Source organism: Spermophilus citellus (assembly GCF_964194105.1).
Source record: "Spermophilus citellus genome assembly, chromosome: 2".
Lineage (NCBI taxonomy): Eukaryota > Metazoa > Chordata > Mammalia > Rodentia > Sciuridae > Spermophilus > Spermophilus citellus.
In genome coordinates, this window is record NC_138183.1 from 152,497,718 (window position 1) to 152,505,369 (window position 7,652).

Here is a 7,652-nt window from a genome sequence, read left to right on the forward strand (position 1 = left end):
AGGCTTATGACTATGAGCGAAATTCTAGTCAATCATGGCACTCCAGATATGGCTTCTGAAGCCTCAACTGTACTTCGTGTTGCAGTTACCAACAGATCAGATGAAACGTAATAAGATCTACTCATTACCTGGCCTGAGCCTCACTGCAAGCCTTAGAGTTGTTGGGGAGAGTCACTCAACTGCACTCTTCAATTTTCTGCCAATCCCAGAATCTAGCAGAAAAGGAGTGATCCACACATCTCCTCCAAAATCACCAATCTCCTGCCAATCCAGAAGCACCTCAGCACTGGGGACACAGTTTTCACATGTTCACAGGCATATTTATCTCAACATTATCTTTTCCATGTGTTTCACCTCTTTTGTGAAGGCCATGCTTGTTCCTCTTAATTTTTCCAACCAAGCCTAAAATGAGCTTATATAAACTGCAGGAGCTCAATTACTGCTATAAACCACACTAACTCAGAACCAAGGAATCTTGGGAACCGAAAATGTCCATGGTAGCACTTGCACATGCTAAATATCCCTTCCAATGCTAAATATCCCTCTCCATACTTTGAATGACATATGGCATAGTGGTAAAAGAACCAGCTCTGAGAACAGAAAACCTGGACTCAAATCTCAGCTCTCTCACTTGCCAGCTGTATGACTTTAGGCAAGGTACTTCATCCTTTCTAAACCTCAGTAATCTCATCTGTATAATTCAGTGATGATAACCTATGTGGAAAAGATATTTGGCAGTGAATAAGATAATATCTGAAAAGTGTCTAGCACATTTCTGGCATAGAGTAAATGTCAAACCAAAAATAAAAGTATACTGGGCTGGGAGTGTAGCTCAGTGATAGTTTATGTGCTTAGCCAATGGGAGACCCTAGGTTCAATCTCCAGCACCACAATAAATAAATAAATAAATAACAAAAGCATCTCAAAGTGTTGTGAGAAGTGGTTAAATGTAAAATGCTTAAAGTATAGTAAAATTTCAACAAATGCCAAGTGTTACTATTATTATTACCACTACTTCCATATTTAAAGACTTATTCTACACTGTTCCAAAAGACAGATCCAATATCATTGCAGATAAGGTCATTCAGAAATTCAATAGTCATTTATTGAACACCCACCAGGCATTATGCTAGATACCAGAGCTACAAACCTGATTAAACATGATCCTGAACCCAAGTTCGGCCTAATGTGAAGCCAGACATATAAACACATGACTACATCATGTGTTAAATACAACAGGACACAAAGATAAGGGTAACTAATATTACTCTGGAAGTTGTGGGAAAGCATCACAGATATCTGGCTACTGAGATGGTTCCTGAAGGATAAATAGGAGCTCACCAGGATAAGAGTAAGGGAACTTAAAGGCAGAAAGGACAGCACACATGACAGCAAAGAAGCAGGAAAGAGTGCCAAGAAACTTATTATGACAATAAAAGCTTAAATTTACTTAACAGTCCCTTTGTTCCAAAACTGTACTAAGTGTTTTATTTACATCATCTCACCTCATCCTCTCAGCTAGATAGAAATTATTATCACTGCTTTTCAAATAAGGAAATTGAGGCTAAGCAAGGTTAAAAAAATTTTTTTAAACTTGCCCAGTTTTTCAGCTAGTAAATGGCACAACAGAATATACATGTATTTATCTGATTCCAAAGTCTGGGCCCTTAACCGCTTTGACATGATCAAATTGCAAGGGAGAGTGGAAGGAGTAGCAGGAGAGAGATCTAGAACGTAAGGCAAGGACTATATCATAAAAGGTTGGAAGGATTAAGGATGTTGTACATGATGAGGAATTATCACAGGATTTCACAAAGAAGACAAACATTGATGAGTTTTATAGTTTAGAGAAATGCAAGAACAGAAGCAGAGAAATTGCCTACGAAGTTAGCCTGAAAGTCCTGGCAAGATATTTATGAATTAAGTGGCTGTGAGAATGGGAAGGAAGGGCCAGAGGGTAACTGCACGTGACCTATGTACAAGTGAGGGGAAGGAGGGAACCAGATCACTTCAGTCAGTATATAGTGATTCTAGGCTTTGTCCAATAGACCATAGTAGGTATGCTGCCTGGAATATAGACATGTCCTACTGCATACTAGATGAATGAATTCCCAGTGTAGACGTGGCTGTGTGGTGAAATCCTTCACTACGATAGACAATACAAGCAGAGGAACAGATCCCAGACATCAGGAAAGAGATGATCAGTAATCAGATCTAAGCTCAGGAAAGAGATTCACCTTAAGAGTGGTTTGCTGAATGGATGGTAACTGAAACTTTGGGTGAAATCACCCAGAGACTGAGTGGTAGAAGAGAAGAGAGGCCTGCGAAGGGCTGAGTCAAGAGAACCAGCGGGAAGGGAGTCCTGGAAGCTAAGTGAAGAGAGCAGTTCCAGATGTAAACGGAGATACTTGAATCAGTGTAGTGAAGAAAAAAAGAAAAACTTCCCAACTTCCCCAGCGGGCCAAAAGATGGCATAAGGTTGGGCTAGCCCGGGATTCGGATACGGGGGCGGGGCGGGGGATGAATCTCACAGGAGGATTCAGGCAAGGCTCACAGGACCGGGCCTCACACAGGCTCGGGCCGGAGGAGCGAAGGAGGGACCCAACAAGCTCTCACGCCGCTCTGCGCCCTCACTCCCCCACCAGCCGCCGCTCACTTACCCGCCAGGCCCCTGCCGCCTACTCGCCAGCGGGCGAGGTGGGGTTTTGAACAGATGCACACTCGCCCAACCGCTCCTTTTTCAATTCTTCCCTCAGTTCCCGCCCACACTCTACACTTAGCGCTCGCTGATACACCAGAGTGCCTCAACTCACCCGCAACCCTCCTTCTCCTGCCACGCCACCAGATCACACCACCCTCTCCCCAGAAGGAGTCCTGACCTGTCCTCCACCCCGGGAGCCTTGGGGAGATGGCTCTGCGCCGTTTGCCCAGCACCACCCCGGCTCCCCGCTTCCAGGGACGCCGGGGTGTTGCCCTGCAGAGGCCAACAACCACTTCCGGAAGGGGACCAACCTAGTAACTGAAGGTTCCGCCTCTACCCAGAGCCAATAGGTCCCTGACTGAGAGCTCTGGGACTGGATTGGTTCAAGGTCCTGTCGGATCACTCAGAGTTCTGACCGTTTCCCGTTGCACGATGGGAGTTGTAGTTCAAAATACTTGATGGGGGCTGGGGATGTGGCTCAAGCGGTAGTGCCCTCGCCTCGCATGCGTTTGGCCCGGGTTCGATCCTCAGCACCACATACAAACAAAGATGTTTTGTCCCCCGAAAACTAAAAAATAAATATTAAAAAAAATTCTCTCTCTCTCTCTATAAAAAAAAAAAATACTTGATGGGGCTCCAAAAGGGATTAAAAGAGAGCCTTGTATTTAGAGGTAAAGAAAATTTTTCCAGGGCAGAGGGGGACAAGTCATATAATATTTATAGAAACGTGAATTACCCAAGGCAGTTTATTGATCATCAGTTTTTATTTTTTTTTTTAAAGAGAGAGAGAGAGACAGAGAGAGACAGAATTTTAATATTTATTTTTTAGTTTTCAGCGGACACAACATTTTTGTTTGTATGTGGTGCTGAGGATCGAACCTGGGCCGCACGCATGCCAGGTGAGCACGCTACCGCTTAAGCCACATCCCCAGCCCCGATCATCAGTTTTTAGTAGTGTGGTTAATATCAGATGAATAACAGTGATCATTAATAATCAACCCATTGAATGGACCTTAAATAAACTAAAGAAATAAGAATGTTAAGTAATGGAAACCCCCAACCCCATTCGCCCCGCCAAAAAAAAAAAGAGAAAAAAACATTAAAAACTGGCTCCCTTGTGTTCTGATTAAATCAGTGAGTACCTGACCAAGAATTAAAAAACCTAGTTTCTATCATCCATTTTTTGCCGGAGGACAGGATTCAGTTTACATATCTGCAAGATGGTGATAATAATATCTGTGGCAATTATTTTGAAGAGTCTGCTGAAGATGGAAAAAAAAGGGACACAATATGTAGACCCTGCAAACTCACTATCTGGCAGAAGAATCACTACTAATATAATTAGTTTTACTTTCATGGAGGGCAAATATTCCTTTCTCTCTATGTAGTCTATCTTAGAGAAGTTAAGAGGGACAAAAGCAGCTCTGGTCATTCTTTCAATAGAAAAACAAGAACATAAAGTAGAGACATTATGAGGTGAAGAGGAGATGATGAGGACATTCTAGAGATGTATCTGGTTCCTCCTATCTCTTGAAACTAGTCCCTGCACCACTTAGTCCACAGTAAAGAACTTGGATAGTTGTTCCTATAGATCCCAAACTAGACAGTTGGAATATATTTCTCATATTTAATTTCCTTTTTCCTCACTGCAGATGAAAAAGCATTGGTTCTCTTCCTTTCCACACACCTTAAAAGTCTTACTGAGGGGGTTGGGGTTGTGGCTCAGTGGCAGAGCATTGCCTGGCACATGTGAGGCACTGGGTACAATCCTCAGCACCACATAAAATAAATAAGTAAAATAAAGGTATCATGTCCATCTACAACTAAAAGAATATTAAAAAAAAAAAAAAGTCTTACTGAGGGGCCAAAGGGACTAGCCTGGGAAGAACCTCTAAGGCTCACCAACTAACTCACCACAGACATGCACAAAACAAGGATTCAAAACACTATTTCTAGTTCCCTATACGCATGAACTTACAATCAATCTAGTTGATTTTGATTGTCATCAAAATACTTCACTTTAAATTTTGCCAGGCACAGTGGCACATGCCTATAATCTCAACTGGGGAAGGTGAGGCAGGAGGATCACAAGTTCAAAGCCAGCCTCAACAAATTTAGCAAGACCCCAGGCAACTTAGTGAGACTCTGTGTCAAATTTTAAAAAACAGAAAAAGGACTGAGGATGGGGCTTGGTAGCTAAGCACCTCTAAGTCAACTGCTGGTATCAAAAAAAAAAAAAAAAAAAAAACACTTTGGTACCTTAATCTGGGTTCCCAACTCATGGGAAGAGCTAATAAAATAAGGGATTCTGTGGGTATCATATTCATTTTATCAGGTTTTCCTACAAGTTTGTACTCAGAAATGCAAACCAATTTATCAAATGCCCTTAGGCAAATATAATTAAGAAAGTTGTTTTTGTTTGTGTTTTGTGGTACTGAGGATTGATCCCAAGGGTACACTGGTACTGAGCTACATCTGTACTCAGCCCTTTTTGCTTTTTATTTTGAGACAGGATCTACTAAATTGCTGAGGTTGGCCTCAAACTTGTGATCCTCCTGACACCATCTTTGGAGTTACTGGGATTACAGGCCTATGCCACCAAACCCAGAAAAGAAGCAAGTCTTTGGGGGGTGGAAGGATAGTAAAAATGACACAGCAATAGGGATATCAGTAATATATACTAAATCAGTGAAGAAGAGAGAATTTCATTCATTGTAGGTCAGAGATGAGCATTTAGAGGTGTTTTTTAAAGATAAGGGGATGAGTCTCACAAATTGTTCCCTAATCCCACATCAGAAATTCCACTGTTGGAGCTTTTTTTTTTTTTCTATCTGTCTTTTTTACTGTTTATTTGGACTTCACAAAAGGCATTCAACATGAAAAGAAAGGAAAACACTCATTAATCCAACCACTTTTTTTTTGAAGTGTGGGGTGTATCGGGGATTGAACTCAGGGGTACTCCACCACTGAGCCACATCCCCAGCCCTATTTTGTATTTTATTTAGAGACAGGGTCTCATTGAGTTGCTTAGAGCCTCACCATTGCTGAGTCTAGCTTTGAACTCAAGATCCTCCTGTCTCAGCCTCCTTACCGCTGGGATTACAGTCATGTGCCACCATGCCTAGCCTCACTTTTCTTTTTTCAGAGGCAGTGTCTTGTTAGGTTGCCCAAGCTGGCACTCTACCACTGAGCTACACCTCCAGCCCTTTTTATTATTTATTTCAAGACAAGGTCTTGATAAACTGCCCAGCTGACCTCAAACTTGTGAACATTTTGCTTTAACCTCCCAAGGAACTAGAATTACAGACATGTGCCACCCTGCCACATATGCCATTGTTTTTAATCGTTGTTAAGGATGTCATTGAATAAAAGTCACCTCTTTTGGTCTCCTATTGATGATCATTTACTTTGTTTCCAACGTCTTGATATTGTACACACTGCTGAAATTCCTGTTTTGTGGACTAGAATCCTAGAAATAACAATGCTCAAAGAGTTCCTGTTTTTTACATTTTAATAAGCATTGCCAAATTACCCTCCAAAAAATGCAGTAATTTACCAACACATTCACTAGCACCAACACATTGCCAATCTGAGAGGGAGGGAAGAAAATGGTACTTAAATAGTGTTTTGTGTTTTTACATTATTAATAAAGTCAAACTTTTTTCATGTTATTTGCCATTTTAATCTCTTCTATGAATTACCTTTCACACCCTCTGTTCATTTTTCTATCACATTGTTTGGGGGGTTTATTGGTTTGTGGAAGCTCTTTGTGTATTGTAATTAACCCTTTGTTCCCCTGTTTATAGCAAATGTTTCCTAATGTGTAGCTTATCTTTTAACTTTGCAAATGTCACTTTCTGAGTAGTTGTAGTAGTAAAACTGCTAATAGCTAGCCTTTATTAAGGAGCATGCCAGACACCATTCTCCAAGCTTTACATGGATTATCTCATTGATTTCTTACTTTAAGAGGTTTGTACTATCATTACCTCCTTTTACAAATGATAAAATTGAGCACAGAAAGGTTAACAAGCCTGTGGTCTTCTGGTTACTAAATAGAAGAACCAGAATTGGAATACTAACAGTATTGAAGGGCTTCAGAAGTTTTAAATATTTAAGTAGTCAAACCTATTCAGTTTTTTTCCTGAGTTTTGTTAGAGAGGCTGTCTTCAACATAAGATTATGAAAATATTTTTCTATTTCTTCCTTATTTCTATTTATTATATAAAGCTTTTTGATCTCCAGGGATTTATTTTTAGATGAGACATGGATTTTATTTTCTTTCCTTCCAAGTGGATTACCAATTGTCACAACAACAGTTATTGAATAATGCATCCTTTTTCCTCTGATATTAATTTCATCTTTATTTATATACAATTCCCATACATTCCCTGGTCTATTGATTTGATTTTTTTCTCTGGTGCTCAAAATCAAAAACAGATACTCATGCATGCCTGACAAGCACTCTACCATTGAGCCATGCCTTCAGCCTTTACGATTTTTATGTGTCTAATCACCTTATTGTTTAGTATTCTTCATCATATCTTCTAATCTGCAGATAATGATTCCTTTATTTTCCAGCATTTATAGCACTTGTTCAATTTTCTTATCTTATTGAATTGGCCAAACCAACCTAGACTCTGTGGAATAAGAGTGGTGATAATGACCTTCCTTTTCCTAAGCCTGACTTCTATGAGAATAACTTTAGCCTATAACAATAGGTTTTCTATGATTTTTCACTATCTTTATGCCCCTCCCCTTCCAGGGTTGAGATTGAACCCAGGGCCTCACACATGCCAAGCACTCCACCCCAGAGCCACTGAGTCACACCCCAAACCATTTGTTATCTTATTAAAAGTTTCCCTTTAGTTTTTTTTTCATCAGAATGACTAGTGAATTTTAACAAGGGCTTTTTACTTCTGATAAATATCATGATGACATAATCATATATCAT

General features: G+C 40.3%; 1 protein-coding gene across 3 annotated transcripts in view; it reads right to left on the bottom strand.

The window, feature by feature from the left end:
• The window catches only part of CEP164 (centrosomal protein 164), a 65,400-nt gene extending 62,408 nt beyond the window's left edge, over positions 1-2,992 (bottom strand). For all 3 annotated transcript variants that reach the window (XM_081270907.1, XM_081270906.1, XM_081270905.1), the window contains exon 1: positions 2,880-2,992. The gene's annotated coding sequence lies outside the window, so the exon portion shown is untranslated. The remainder of the gene's footprint in view (positions 1-2,879) is intronic.
• Between the last annotated feature and the right edge of the window lie 4,660 nt (positions 2,993-7,652).